The 16,450-nt window shown below is 34.1% G+C and overlaps 1 protein-coding gene across 2 annotated transcripts in view; it reads left to right on the forward strand.

The window, feature by feature from the left end:
• The window catches only part of ADAMTSL1 (ADAMTS like 1), a 380,756-nt gene that overhangs the window by 49,429 nt on the left and 314,877 nt on the right, over window positions 1–16,450 (forward strand). The window lies entirely within an intron of this gene.

A 16,450-nucleotide genomic window follows, 5' to 3' on the forward strand; every position in this document is an offset into this window, starting at 1 on the left:
ACTGAATCTGTGACTTTGTTTATCTTGGGGAAAATGTTAGCTGATAAAATACATACTAAACTAAGAAAGAGAAGAGAGTTATACAAGTTTTCCCAAGTTTCCTCATCTCTTGGGAATTTAGTTCATTTCTGGTGACCAAGAAGAAGAAAAAAGCATGTGACACATTGAGTTCTTAAACTGGCATGGGTCTTTAAATTGTGTCTTAAAATTGGTATGTAGTGAAAGAATGAATGTATGTAAAGTAGTAGAAAGAAGGGTGGATTTAATCAGAAAATCAATCATCCACAGATGCCACTTAGATCTATGACCTTGGGAATTAATCACTCGTACTTTTTGTAGATGGGTTCATAATTCCAATTCATTTCAACAAACATGTGACCCTGAGAAAATCACTTACTTTCTTATCAAAAATCTAAGACTTTAAGCCACAGAGAAGGCACTGAACTGCATTAATACAAGGAGTTCCTTGCCAGGAACTTCCTACATTGTTGAAATCATAAATTCATTTTCCTACTACCCTTCCTCTTCATTAATATTCAGTAAATATAAGAAGACAATAATGAAATAATCTAAGATGTTTTCATCCTAATATGGGAATACAATGGGAATAGAACATATAGTTAAGTCACTGCTAGATAGTTTGAACAGGGAGAAAGCACTAACAATCAGGAGGATCCAGAAAGGCTTTCTATTAGAGATAGTGTTTCAGGGGAAACTTGAAGGAAACTAAAGATTATAAATTAGCAGGGAGTTGAGGAGGGCTGTGCATTCCAAAAGAGAGACAGGGTGAAAAGGGAGATGGAATACCATCATTGTTTAGGGAACAGCAAATAAGTCAGTTTGGCTAGAAGGAGAATAATTAATGTGATGTTTTATAGCCAGAAAATTTGGTACAAAAGTAGGGGGATTTTGTTTGTTTTTTTGTTTTGTTTTAGTCCTAGAGGGAACAGGTGGGGGCTCCTATTTAACTCCTAGCCCTCCCAGAACAATAAATGTTTAGTGGGCATTGCAAAAATCTGTAGAAAGACAAAGAAAAGTAAAAATGCAGGCAAGTATTAATTACCAGGGTCAGTCTGGTTAATTAGTGGTAGCAAGATGTTTGGGAAAAGCACTGGCCTAGTCATCTCTAAATTGGCTTGGTTCCTCAGGGCCCCCACTGTATTCATTCTGTGGCCTGAGGAAAATAAATGAAGTTTAGCTTTCCCAACAGCTTAATCTAGACCAGGGATTGTTTGCCCTTCTCTGTGCCCCAATTCTGGCTTGAACAACAAAAAAGGCACTATAGAAATGCTTAATATGACCATTCTTTATTGTAAAGTTGTATTAGGATATGCTGAATCCTAAGCATGTAAATTTTCATTAAGGGGTTGGAAAAGCAGTAGTGATTTTATAAAGCATCCTTAACTAATAAGAGGTTTATGTTTATTCCTTACTGCATTTTTTTTCCAGATTACTCAGGCCACATATTAGAAAATCCATGATATTATTCTGGATTCTAATGAGCTTGGACATAGAAGTCTCATATAACTTATATCTCTTAAATTCATTTCCTTACAGTATAAAGAAATAAGGTATTTATTTAATATATTAATTAGGATAAGTTACTCTGTGGGTGGCTGAATGAAGACACAGTTAGAATTGGAAACAGTTCAAATATGACCTCAACATTTATCAGCCTTGTGACCCTAAGACAAGCCATTTAGCCTGTATTTATCTCAGTTTCCTCAACTATAAAATGGGCATAATAATAATATCCATCTTACATGGTTGTTGTGACTATCAAGTGAGATAATATTTGTAAAATTCTTTTTCAAACATTAAAGAATTATATAAATACTAGCTATTATTATTATTTCTACTGGTCAAATCCCCAAACATGTCAAGGAATTTAAGGACCATACCCCACTTAGGACTAGTCACCCATACCCTTTAAGTGGAAGTCCTCCTTTCCTAAATCTCATTTTACATGCATTCTAAATATGTCTTGGCCCTGTGAGTATTAAAGTACTAGATGTAGCTTAGCTCCTGCTTCAATAATTGGAAGACCCTCTTACCCTGAATTATCCTACCAAATTTTATCTAAAATCTTCTCTGACTTTTTAATATCAGAAAAATGATATTAGCTAGTTTTGTTGCTGTTGTTCAATTGTGAACAACTTTTTGTTACTCCATTTGGAGTTTTCTCAGCAAAGATACCAGAGTAATTTGCAATTTCCTTCTCCAATTAGTTTTATAGCTAAAGAAAACTGAGGCATACAGAGTTAAGTAACTTGTCCAGGGTCACACAGCTAGTAATGTCTGAAGCCAGATTTGAACTCACGAAGATGAGTCTTCTTGACTCTGAACCCAACACTATACCACTTAGCTGCCCTAGCTAGCTTTATTTCTCTCACATCTCATAATCACAGACACTGGGATTTCTCAGCACTCTTCTAGTCAATTTTATACATAAAGTAGAAATCTCCTTTACAAACATCCTTGACAAGTATCAAGGTTATCATTAGTAAGGGAGCACTAGCTACTTACCAAGGTAAGGGGCAGCTCTGTAGGTTATGAATCTTTTTCTTACATTATGCTAAAATCTGTTTGCCTGAATCACCAACACTGAACTCCTGAACCCAATAGATTTAGGACTCTAGCCAAACAATCAATGAACATTTGTGTTAGTGTTAATAATCTTTATTCATATGAATCTTATTTTTTTCCTACCTTTTAGTTGGAGAGCTGATTGTCCGAGGAAATCTGGTTAGTTAAATAATAACAGTGGATAGAGCATTAGGTTTGGAGTCAGGAGGAACAGACAGACACTCACTAGCTTGGCAAGTCACTTAACCTTGTTTGCCTCAATTTCCTCATGTGTAAAACAGGGATAATAGCACCCACCTCCCAGGCTTATTGTGAAGATCAAATGAGGTAATATTAGCACAGTGTCTGGCACATAGTAAATATTATGTAATTGTTCACTATTACTATTATTAGCCACACTTTCAATGCTTCTGAAGGTAAAGTGGAAACTACCCCATTTCAAGAATGGGCAACAAAAATCTTTTCAAAATATATTGACCTTGTCTTCTGTCTTATACTCATTGCATATAGCTGAATCTTTCTCCAGTGATTTAGGACATTTGAGGATTGTCCTCAGGTTAATCTTTCTGACCTTGACCAAGTCTTAACCTCTATGTGCCTCAGGTTTCTCTTTTGCAATTTAGCAATGATAATACTTGAACTACCTGACTCATTAGGCTATTGTGAGGAAAAAAAATCTTGTAAAATTTAAAATGCTGTTTAAATATAGGTTATTACTATTATTATTTAGTGCTTACTTAAGGAGCATGCATGTTTTAGGAAGCCTGAGCTAGGAATTAAGAAAATGGTTCTAAATTTGGCATCTGGTACACATTGCTTAACAACTTTTCTTAAAAAAAAAAAAAAAAAAAAAAGGAAACAAATAAAGGAAGGAAGAGAGGGAGGGAGGGAGAGAAGGAGGGAGGAAGAAGAGAAGGAAGAAAAAAGGAAGGAAGGAAGAAGGGAAGCAGAGAAGGAAGGAGGGAAGCAGGGAAGGAGGGAAGGAAAGAAAGAGGTAAGGAAGGAAGGAGGAAAGGAAGGAAGGAAAGAAGGAGAGAAGGAAGGAAGGAAGGAAAGGAAGGAGGGAAGGGAAGAAAGAAGGAAAGGAAAGAGGTATCAATATTTAAAAATCCTTTATTTTAAGATATAAGTTTTCCCAAACAAATTTGAGGGATTGAAGGTGTGGAGTGGGAAAAAGAGAAAGATCTATGGAGAAAAGTGCCAAATTATTTTTTATTTTAAGATTTGTGCTCCAGGGAACTAGTTAGACAAACTGCAAAGGTGGAAATGGGGGTAATCAACACCTTGTCTATGATGTTGTCTTATAATATATCAATCACAATTTATTACTCTTACCTTATTATTTTTTAGACCCATTATTCTCAGAACACTGGAATAATCTTGACTAATTGTTAGGGAGGGTTTGGGGGAGGATATAGACTATATTAATATCACAGCATGCCCATGGATTCTTTTTTATAATTGAAGGAAAAACATAGTTAAAGGAAATGCCCCCCAGAGTGAGGAAATCAATTCAAGTGTGCACCTCTAACTCATCACCCTGAAGTTGGAAATTGATGAGTTCCCTAGTGAAGAGAGAGGTGCTTCATTCCCATTGGTTTCTAGAGAATGCCTGTCAGCTCAGTTCAGTCAATAGCAAAAAATTAGAATTAACCATGCCTTATAACAATTCAGAGTTATAAAGTCACTTAGTCTCAAACAAATAGCAAAGGACTACCTTTACATAATCAATCAGTAGCTATCCTCCCATGAATTTGAAATGCACTCCTCCATGAATGTAGACAACATGAATGAAAAGAGGGCACACATAGAGAATGCATGAGGTCAAAGAAACTCACACAACCAGCACTGTAGGTTCCTAATATATTTTATTTTCTCTGAAGTCCTTATGCTGCTCTACGATGGGAAGCTGAGTCATTCACTTCAGCTCCCTGTGATTCTATAAACTTGCCTGGAAGTTGGGGAGAGAATCAATGGATCAGGAATACCATGAATTTTCTCTCTCTCTTTTAGTCCTTCTCACACTTGCAAGCAATAATCTGTAGCTTTATTGCAATATTATTCTGGGAAGTCATGTGATATAGTGTAAATATACTTGTCTTGAATTCATAAGATCTGAGTTCAAATATTGGCTCTGATATTAATTTTATAACAGTGGGCAAGCTTCTTCATATAAATAATTATTGTATTATCATCTTGGTGTTAATATGAATTTTTTGAAACTCAAAAAGTATATATATATATATATATATATATATATATATATATATATATACATGCAATAATTATTATTTTAGTTTCACTTCCACCTTCCCCAAATAAATGGACTGAATTGTTTTTAACTTATCAAGTAAACCCTAAGAAGAAACTTAATATTGGTATTGGAATCTGTCTTATCAGCTTTGTTTTCCTTGGAAATGTTTGTTTTTACCTAACAAAAAGGTATGCAAAATTTGGAGAGGGTCCAACTATTTAAAGCATTTATATGAGGTGGTCTTCTCAATATATTACAGAGATTGCACATTTTGAAGCAGAAAGTTTGTAATTCCTTTACTTTGAATTTGGGGTTAACGCCTAGTTTAAATACAGACCAGGAGTTCTAATATTCCAAGACATATATCTTCAATGGACTGATCTCTGAGGAGCATTCAACTAAGGCCAAAGACTTAATGTTTCTGGCCAATTTATGGTCAGGTTTATCCTTTAAACCAGTTTGCTGGAATATATTAATGGGAAGCATGTTTGTTGTCCATTAAGAAAGATGTGAATTCTTTAGTTGCTTTTCTACTTCAGAAACTTACAATAGTTTTAAATAACACATTATTTCATGTGTTTAGTTTAGGTTTGTGTTATTATTATCCTTTCCTTTTGATTAGTTGTCCCTTTAAATTAATGAAATTTTCTCCTGTTTAGCCAATGTCACAGAAATTTGTTGTTATTCTCTCTCCTAATATTTTTCTTATCCCTACCTCATAGTGCTTTTTACTACCCAATGATTTAGAGACTGAACTGAATGGAAAGAAGGAATTTTCTGGTAAAGGTGAACCTTTATATCAAAGTTCTTCAATCACAGTTCTGAAGTCTTAGCAGTGTGGGAGGGATAAGCATCAGCATGTCAAGACTAGAGCATTATTGTTTCCCCAAGGAAAAGAACCCAACTATAGAATGACTCCTTTTTTAGAGATTCATAACCATGAGTTATTCAGGATTAACCCTATCAGAATATGGTAAATAGAAGAAATTATTTCAGTCCATTTCTTTCTTTCTTTTTTTCTTTTAATATGGCTTTTTATTTACCAGATATCTGCATGGATAATTTTACAGCATTGATAATTGCCAAACCTTTTGTTTCAATTTTTCCCTTCCTTCCCCCCACCCCCTCCCTCAGATGGCAGGTTGACATGACATGTTAAATATGTTAAAGTATAAATTAAATACAACATATGTACAAAAAGAATAAGTCAGTCCATTTCTTTCTACCTTTTGATTAGATTTGTTGTTGTTCAGTCCTGTGGAAGAGGTTAAAAAGAGATAGCCCAAGACACAAATGATTAACAGAGAAATTCCTGTCTTAGAAGAAGTTAAAGGAGATAACCTGAGACACAAATGATTAATAGAATTTTGCATCCTTACAAGAAATTCCTGTGTTATTTACAAGTCTCTCAGTAACCTCTTTGATATACAAACCATCTCTATATCTGAAGGAAGCAGAAAAGTCCTTTTCAAATACAAACTTTGTTTTATGATCCTGATTATGTATAAAATGAATCTCCAAAATTCTGTTCCTTGCACTGGGCTTTTCCCCGCCTTGTGCCCTCCAACTTTGCTGTGGTATCCCCTTTCAGGCAGTCTGGCCCTTTCTCCCTGGAGGCTAATTGCCTGCCTATCCCTTTACTAATCAATAAAGATTTTGTTTTAACACAGCATTGAGTAGCGAATTCATTCCCTAAAAGACCAGCCTTGGTACTTAGGAGGAAAAGGAAGCATTGAACCATCTTTCCCTTTGAGCATCATTTCTTCCTCCTCATCACTGTCATCTTTGTTTTCTAGGTAAAGACAATGGAATGGTTTGCCATTTCCTTCTCCAATTCATTTTATAGATGAGAAAATGAAGTTAAGTTATTTATCCAGGATTACATAACTAATAAATGTTTGAGGCCAAATTTGAACTCATAAAATGGAGCCTTCAGGTCCAGCACTCTACTGCACCACTTAGCTACCCTTGATTAGTTTGCTTTAGTATTATAATTCAGATCTTAATCTATTGACTAGGTTTTTACTCTATTTCTTTGACTTTCTAGTGTACTTCTGGTAGTGTGTATAATGAAACCTCTTTAATGAAACCATCTTTTTGAATTTCTGACTTCTGGCATAAGGTAGATTTTAGTCTTTTCTTTTTAATTTATCCTTAAAAAAAAAAAAAGCCTAAGTCTTGTTTTAGATACTTAATACCATGACCTTAGGCAAGTCATTGTAAAATGAGTTTAACAATAACATCTGCCTAACAAATATTCTAGAGACTTTCCTCTAGGTCTTTTAACATTATTCAACCCTCAGGTTGTCTTTCTGGTATCCTACTATGTCCTAATGACTTTGAGATGTCATTTGGGTATTCATAATTCATACCTTATTGACCCCATAATTCTACATATGTATAATAGTTATCCAAAGCTTGTACTGTGGACAATGCAAGATAGAAAGAGGCTTCTTTACCTTACCCAGAAGAAAACAGAAGTAACACTAAAGAACAACACATGGATTCTCTATGCACTTGATGTTATACTAGTAGAGATCACCCTGAATATATAAATACACATTCCAAACTTTGGTAGCAAATCTAGTTGTCTGTTACCTATGGTAAAATTTCTGAACTTCAATGTCCTCATTTGTAAAATGAAGATATTGAACTTGATTATCTTTAAGGTCCCTTCAAGTTCTAAAATTGTTTAGATATTATTAAAGAAGATGGCTTTAGGGAGAGTATGCAAGAGAAATACTTGGATATATAAGTGATAGAGATCCAGAAAATACCAATAAAACTTCAACAATTTATGTATATCTTTATGCAAGAATATGAAAACACATACCGATCCACATACCACTTCACCCATTCTGCCCACATGACATGCTATAAAAGTCCCTGGCCTCATAGGGCTGAAATCTACTGTCTATAGCAGTAGCTTTTTTGAGAAAATACTATCATCTTCTAAGATTACATTTTTCAATAGACATCTGCTTCATATAGAAAGATTAGAAGAAAAATTTTCATTTCTGGCCAAAATAGTACATCAGTTTTCAACTCTGGGTTTGTATTAGGTAACATTCCTAGAGTAGCTTAAGTTATAATATATAACATTTTGCTCATTGGAAAGATGAAAACACTGAATCTAGTTTCCTGAAACTTGCTTATTTTCCTTCTACACCTCTTTTGTTTATTGTTTATAATATTTACAACTATGATAGTTTGTAGTGGTGATGCAGTGAATAGAGTGCCAAGTCAGGATTCAAGAAAACCTTAGTTCAAATCCAGCCTTAGATACTTAATAGCTGTGTGATCCTGGGTAAGTCACTCAATCCTGCTGGCTGTTTTCTCATCTGCAAAATGAGTTGTAAAGGAAATAATAAACCACTCCAGTGTCTCTGCCAAGAAAACCTTAAATGGGGTCATAGAGTCAGATATGACTGAAAGGTCTGGACAACATTATAAAATGCTAGCAAGTATGATTTATCTATCTGAACCAAGAGCTTTCTCTCCTTTCTCATCTTTCAGAGAAGGCAGTAATGAATGAGACCAAGATGGAAGAACAAATAGTAGGAAGTGAACATGTATGCACAAACTTTTCTTTCCTTTAGCATGTATATAAAGGATAAGATACTGCTAAAAGCAATCTTAATAGTTATCTGGTCCAGTGGTGTCAAAGTCACTTAGAAATCAAGACCACTAATTCTACCTGCAGCCTGCATCTTGACTTATTTTTAAAATGTAATATTATCTATTTCTATTGAATTTTATTTATTTTGTTAAATATTTCTTCCATTACATTTCAATCTAGTTTGGCTGCACTCCAGAGTATTGTGGGCTGTGTTTAGGCCTGTGGGCAGTATATTTGCCACCTCCAATCTAGTTCAACTCTTATTTTACGAATGAGAAAACAAAGAACTTAAGTTAAATTGCATAAAATCACTCAGGAAATTAATGACAGAGCTCAAACTTGAACTCTAAATGTAGAATCCATGATAAACTCTCAGTAAAAATAAAAGAAAAAAAGGGAGGAAAAATTGTATAATATCAGCTTGTTACAGAATCAAGGGCCTCAAGACCATGCTGTGTGAGTATTAGTTGAAAAACACTAGCTATATTAAACCTAAAATAGAGAAGACTTGGGCGAAAGGATACAAGAGCTGTTTTCAAGTATTTCAAGGACTAGCCAGAAGAAGATATAGATGGATTTTCTTTGGCACCAGAAGATAGAAATAGTATCAAAGGGCTGAAATTACTAAGAGGCAAATTTAGGCTTGAGGTACAGAAACCTTTTGAATAACTGGAGCTTTGCAAAATAAAATGTAGCTTTTTTTTTTTCAGAGGGAATGGACTTCTCATCAATGATCTTCAAGCACTGATCTGATAATACTTTTGGCCATTTTGTGAAGTAGATTTTTTAAGGAAATGTTACTTAGACTAGAAGACTGCTGCAGTGACTTCTGACTCTTAAATACCATGATTATATCAATACCAGATGATCTATATCTATAGTAAAGTAATAGCAGAAAGATGGAGCTAAAATTTCTGTACATATTAAAGAGAAACCTGCTCATAAAGATACCTGCTACAGTGACTTTAAGCAATAGGAGAGGAGTAATTATAAGAAAAATCTCCAGTTCTTTCCTATTATCTTATGCCTACATTTCATTCTCAAGTTTAGGTGTTACTATGCAGTGAGGTGGTGCCATAGTATATAGAGTATTAGACTTGAAATCAAGAAGAATATTCTTCATGAGTTCAAATCTGACTTTAGACATTTATTAGTTGTGTGATCCTGGGCAAGTTACTTAACCCTGTTTGCCTCAGTTTTCTCATCTATAAAATGAGCTGGAAAAGGAAAATGCAAACCACTGCATTATCTTTGCCAAGAAAACCCTAAAATTAGGTTGCAAAAATTCAGACACCACCAAAACAATTGAACAGCAACAAATGTCATATAACCTAGGTCCTTCTGCAAAATTGAAAGTAGATGTAGGGATTGATAGAATAAGGCTGTATAGCTCTGTAAGACACATGGAATGCTTATAGTATTCCATCCTTTACCTTTTCTTAATTCCTGACATCATAATCTATGTCTATTGACCATATGCCTCTTGGCTTTATACTCCTCTATAAGCATTTCAGATATCTATGTGTCTGTACAGAAGGTGATATATCTCATGAAGAATATTTAAATTCATGCCTCAGTTTTGAAACTTGATGCTTGCATGATATTGGGAAGGTGACTTGACATCACTAAGCCTTATATTAATAATCTATAAATGGTGCAAAATATAATTCATATTACCTGTCTTATTACAGAGCTGTTATAAAAACAGTACTTACTGTATCTCAAAACCTTATATAAAAACAAGTTTGTTATTTGAAATAAGAGAACCGGGATTCTAATCCTAGCAGATTTCCTTAGTAACCAATGTGATCTTTAGGGTGTATGAATTCTGATTTTCTCATCTGTAAATAAAGAATTTTGAAATAGCAGTTCCCTAAATCCATTATATCTCTAAGTCTTCTGATCCTGTTCCTGTGGCTTTATCTCCCCAACTAGACCGTAAGCTCCTTTACTTCTCTATTCCCCAGAACACCTAAGAACCCAAACTAGATGTTCAGTAAATTCTTGTTGCCTGTGATTGTATAATCAGAGCAGATTTTGGCTCCACCAGTATTCTGGCATACACTCGACAAAAATCACATGTGTCTTGCCTTTTTTGCTTGTGATTATAGTAAACTATCTCCCTTTTTTATGGTTTTATCTCCTATTTGTGAAGACTTCACTTTTGCAGCAAATTTTCCTTTTAAGACAGGCCAAGGAGTGTAAAGCCATAATTGTTTGGAAAAAATGACTACATACAGCTAAGAAACAACTTCTCTTCTTTCTGCAAGATTTAGTAGCTCTGCTTATGCTACAAAATCTATCATTGAGAAATAGTCTTACACAATGTTATTATCACCTTAGGAGAGTCGGTGTAAATGTGTCATCCAAAGGGATGAAGAGATATGTCTCTTCATATTTAGATCACACTGAATGTTTACATAGGCCAATAAAACACATTAAAGTTCATAGTAGAAGTATTAGAACAGGTCTTCTTAAATTTTTCTGTGACTCCTTTTCACCTGAGAAATTTTTATATGATTCCATGTATATAAGCATATAAAATAGGTATACAAATCAAACATTTGCTGATAATAAATCATAATTTTACAACCCCAATTCAGTTACAAGACTCCACCTTGGGTCACAAACCACAATTTAAGAAGCTGGGTATTAATAGAATCAAACAATTATATACTTAGTGCCTACTATGTATCAGACACTGTGACAGCATAAGCTTTTTTTCCTATATATAAAAACATTGCCAATTTACCAGGCCCAGGCTCTAGGCTACTAATAAGTATTGCCTGAATACACTAACAAATCCTGCTTTCCTTCCCTGCTTTTAATGCCTTTACCAAGATCAGAAAAAGTATATTCTAAAAATCCCCCTCTCACCTCACCCCATCCCCACCATACCTATTTGCATCAGGTGTAGCCTTGAAGTTCAAAGTATGAGACAATTGAAGTATTAGTAAATAAGTATTTCTTGGGGGGCATAGTATTCAGATCAACTTTATAATAAGAAATCATATCTCATAGAAATATTGAGACTTACAAATGAGGTCACATAAGTTTTATTTAATGATAAAGAAATAAACTTTTTAGAGCAACTTACTGTTTGTGGCTCCATGTTTTAAGCATCACTATTTTGCCCCAGAAGTTGGCTTAAACTGCTCTGAAATTCAATCTATAAACCTGATTCTTTTTTGGCTTATTAGCCAAGGTTTGGACCTCTGGCAAATCCAAAGATTCACTGTGACACTGCGATTGTTGGGGTTTTTTCCAGCCAGTTCCCACATTGATTGATGAGGTTTGGCATTTTGCCTTCTTGTTGTTTGTTATACTATTACAACAGAAAGCATTTTCAAAAGATACATTTATCAAGTTGTCATAATAGTTTGGCTTGCATATCTATCTACCAAGAAAAAAATAAATTTCTCCCCTAGCACTAATCTCTTTGAGCCATGTGATATCGCACATACTAAATAGGCAGTGAACACGTAGGAATCCTGCAATGGGATTATGAGACTTTTTGACTGAATGTTTGAGTGAAAGATATGTTTTGTATACATTTTTGAAAGTTATTCTATTTGGAATGAAACCACAGTAGGGACTGGTACCCATTTCTAATTTTATACCTAACTTTCAGTTGTTTTGGTGGGCATGTACATTGAGAGGATATTTAATTTAATAACAATAACTGCAAGTATTTTAATAATTAAAAATCATTTTTCTCATGACAATCCTATGAGGTGGTCAGTAGGGTTATTATCATGTCCATTTTACAGATGAGAGTCAGAGGTTCAATTACATTGCTGAAGTGTCAGAACCAAAATTTGATTTCCAGGATTACTTATCCCAAATCAAGTATTCCACTACCTCCTGGCTATCATTTAAGAACTGTCATGATTTGGATATGATACAGCACTCAGTAAACAATTACTAACCTGATTGATTGAAAATGAATGGTAAATCACTGGTAGGTAAAAAAAAAAATCTTGGAATAAAATATAAAATTCACTTTACACACTAAAGCCCAGCAATTTTATAGATATAGTTAATAGTATTTGGAATAGATTATTCTCAAAGAGAAAATGCATGATCAAAGTTAGATATATTCATAACAAAGTACTTAACTGGGCACAGATGCAAAACATTTCAAGAAGTATTAAAAATATGAATACATTCTCTAGTATAGAAGAATTTTAGTCCTCAGAATTTTAGAGGGAAGGGGAATAGAATTTACTACTGATATAGAATACTTGGCATCAGGTTTATCTGAGATGAGGAAGATTTTATCTAAGCAAGATTTTCTTAATATTTGGAAAAACGTATCACAGATTAGTAGAAAGGGCATGTTTCACACACGTATGCTTACAGAAAATGAAATGTATCTTGGTGGAATTGTGAACAGATCCAACCATTGTGGAGAGTAATTTGGAACTTTGCCCAAAGGGCTATCAAACTGTGCATACTCGTTGGTCCACCTATGTCACTACTGGATCTGTATCCCAAAAAGATCTTAAAGGACAGAAAGGCACCCACATGTGCTAAAATGTTTGTGGCAGCCCTTTTTGCAGTGGCAAGAAACTAAAAACTGAGTGGATGATCATCAGTTAGAGAATGACTGAATAAATTATGGTATGTGAATGTTATGGAATATTAGTGCTCTATAAGAAATGATCTGCAGGATGATTTCAAAGAGGGCTGGAGAAACTTACATGAACTGATGCTAAGTGAAATGAGCAGAACAGGAGATCATTATACTTGGCAATGACAAGATTATATGATGATCAAGTCTGATGGACGTGGCTCTTTTCAACAATGAGATGATTCAGGCCTGTTCCAAGGATCTTGTGATGAAGAGAGTCATCTACACCTAGAGAGAGGACTGTGGGAACTGAGGGTAGATCACCACACAGCATTTTCATTCTTTTTTGTTGTGGTTTGCTTGACTTTTATTTTCTTTCTCTCTCTCTCTTTTTTTTTTTTACTTTTTGATCTGATTTTTCTTATGCAACAAGATAATTGTATAAATATGTGTGCCTATTTTGGATTTAACATATATTTTACCATGTTTAACATATATTGGATTACATGCCATCTAGGGGAGAGGATGGGAGGAAGCAGGAGGGAATTGGAACACAAGGTTTTTCAAGGTTTAATGTTGAAAAAAAATTATCCTTGCATAAGTTTTGTAAATAAAAAAAACTTCAATAAAAAAAGAAAATGGAATGTAGAAAGGAAAGGCAAATACTGGTCTTGATACATTTCTGATAGTCATGTCTGACTCTTCATGATCCACATTGGGATTTTCTTGGCAACAGATATGGTTTGCCATTTCCTTCTCCAGCTCATTTTACAGATAAAGAACTGAGGCAAACAGGGTTAAGTAACTTGCCCAAAGTCATACAGCTAGTGAGTAAATGAATGCAGACAAACTCAAGAGGATGAGTTTTCCTGACTCTAGATCTGATATTTCATATACTGTGCCATCTAGCTGCCCCAATCATAGACTTGTAAAAGCAAAAAGGGATGTAGAAATAACATTTGACAAAACTGCCTCCTAAAGACTATCTCCCACGAATTGAATATTGACCTTTGTGCATGAACATTATTATCTTTATATAATTGTTGCCCTTCATACTCGAAAAATATCAAAATGACATCACCATAATTATCTTTTTTGTAGCTAGCTAATGTACAGGCTTAATAGAACAACTTCAATGAATAGGCTTCTTGGGGTCCATAGCTGAAAAATAATTAAGGACTACCTCCTTCAAAGCTCAGATCAGGTGCTCCTTCCCGGAGGAATACTTTCCTAATCTCCACTTTTATTACTAGTTCCCTTCCCTGAAAATTAATTTGTATATATTTTGTATTTAGCTTTCTAAATATACATTGTTTCCCATGATAGAATATGAATCCTTGAAGAAACTGTTTCATTTATATGTTTAAATCCTCAATACTTAGCCCAGCTCTTGGCACAAAGTAGACATTAAATGCTTATTCAGTTAAATGAATGAATAATAATGAACTTCTCTGAGATAACCAGACTAAGCATATCTATGTCCCCCACATTTATATCCACTTCTGTGTTGTTAAATTTTGTTTTTAATGACAATATAACAATAAGAACTTTTTAAAAAAATACTATGTTGATGTTTTGGCTTGTGAAAAATGAAAACAATCCTAACCAGCAAATCCTACAGATAGGGGTTGTTTGCTGATATATACAAGATTCTCAGGTCTTCCTAATATTTTGGGAAGACCTCAGAAATGTGGGAGCTTTATAAGTAGTTTCTTAGGGCAACCTGGCTGCATAAATCTGCTAAAAATTCAAAAGCTTGTATGAAGATAAAGAAAGAAAAAATAGTTACTCAAAAGCTATATGAAATCCCTGCCCTGGCTGTAAATTTGCTTGTCTTTTTTAATCCATGATCATTTTAGGACCAATAGTCTAAATGTCCTGGGGTCCTTCTGACTCGAATCTCTAAGATGGTTTTATGTCTATTCTCTCGTAAAGTGCTCATTTTTCCTTTTTTCCTTTTGAATGACTAAAAGGTTTTTTGGGGGTGGGGGTAGGGGAAAAGATATATAAGCAGATGGACTCTCCTATTTCAAAATTCTTTGCTCATGATCCCATATTTGAAAATCAAGAGCAATCCAGAGCAGTAACCTGTTTTTACTTAACACTCCTCTGTTTTTTTATTGTAAAGGTAAGAGTCTGGATCTTTATAGTTGCTGAATACAAATGGGAGTGTTCTGGAGAGCAGCTCTGGTTTTATGTTACAGAGTCCCTTGTCCCCTTACTAGGGGTAGGTCTGGCTAGACCTTTAGAAGGATGCATTTGTTTACAGAGAAGTTACTCTTTCAGCAAGGAAAAAAAAATTATATATATATATATATATACATATATATATGTATATATATATATATATACACATGTATGTATATATATATATATATATTAGTAGAAGGAGCTTAAGGTATTTGAATTATCAAAGAGAGTTTGTTTATTCACAATAAGAGCTAAACATGAGTCATCCTCTCCCTTTTAAAAAATTAGACAATATGAATTGGGGTAGGGGGGAGGAACAAAAGCCAACCAATCAGTAGTGCTTGGAAAAAAGAACTTTAAATTTTCCATGGCAATTTATCTGTTCCAAGGTTGGTGAGTTTTAATAATTGAAATTGAGATAACATCAGTATTTGAAGAAGTGGAAGAAGTGGTACAGTTTGTTCTGTTAATGAGGGACAAAGAATTTGTGCCTCTAGCTTGCATCAGCTCTGTTATAAGTATTATACACTATGATGATTGCTTAAAGAGGGCCACATGACATGTGAAAGGGATAAGCCCCTTTTTTTGAGGGGGGAATTGGTTGGGGTTAAATACTTGCTACCAGGGAAAGATGATATGATAAAATAATGAATTTTCATCAAAACTTTCATTTTATATATAATCAATTTAGATATAATCTTAGCTGAGCTTCTGTTTCTTATTCTACATATCTACACCAGGAAACACCTTCCCTATCACTATATGTTATGTGAGAGAAGGTATAGCTATTTAGATCCCCTCTTATGAATGATCCATAATCATTCCAATATAATTTGAGGGTTCAGATTGCCAGTGTTTGTTTTCATTTCCAAAGGTGAATTTTATTTTGTTTAAATGTAAAGAAAACTATTCAACTGCTTTATATTAATGAAGTGTAAAAATAAATGATATTCATTATTTAATTCTCAGATGAGTCTTTTGTGCCCCAGATAAATCAATAATTCTTTTAATGTAATACTTGAATCTTGGCCAGAGTCCAGTCCTCATTTTAGAATGGTCATTGTTAACTTGAGTGAAATTTTTATTCCATTTTAACAAAATCAATCTTTTGTAAAATGGCAAACTCTATTATGTTAGCCAATCAGGAATGGAAATTTCACTAATAATTATTGATACCTTTTTAAATTAAAAATTAAGACAAGAATTAAGAGAAATCTTTGCTATATAC

This window comes from Sminthopsis crassicaudata, chromosome 1 (assembly GCF_048593235.1).
Source record: "Sminthopsis crassicaudata isolate SCR6 chromosome 1, ASM4859323v1, whole genome shotgun sequence".
Taxonomy (NCBI): Eukaryota; Metazoa; Chordata; class Mammalia; order Dasyuromorphia; family Dasyuridae; genus Sminthopsis; species Sminthopsis crassicaudata.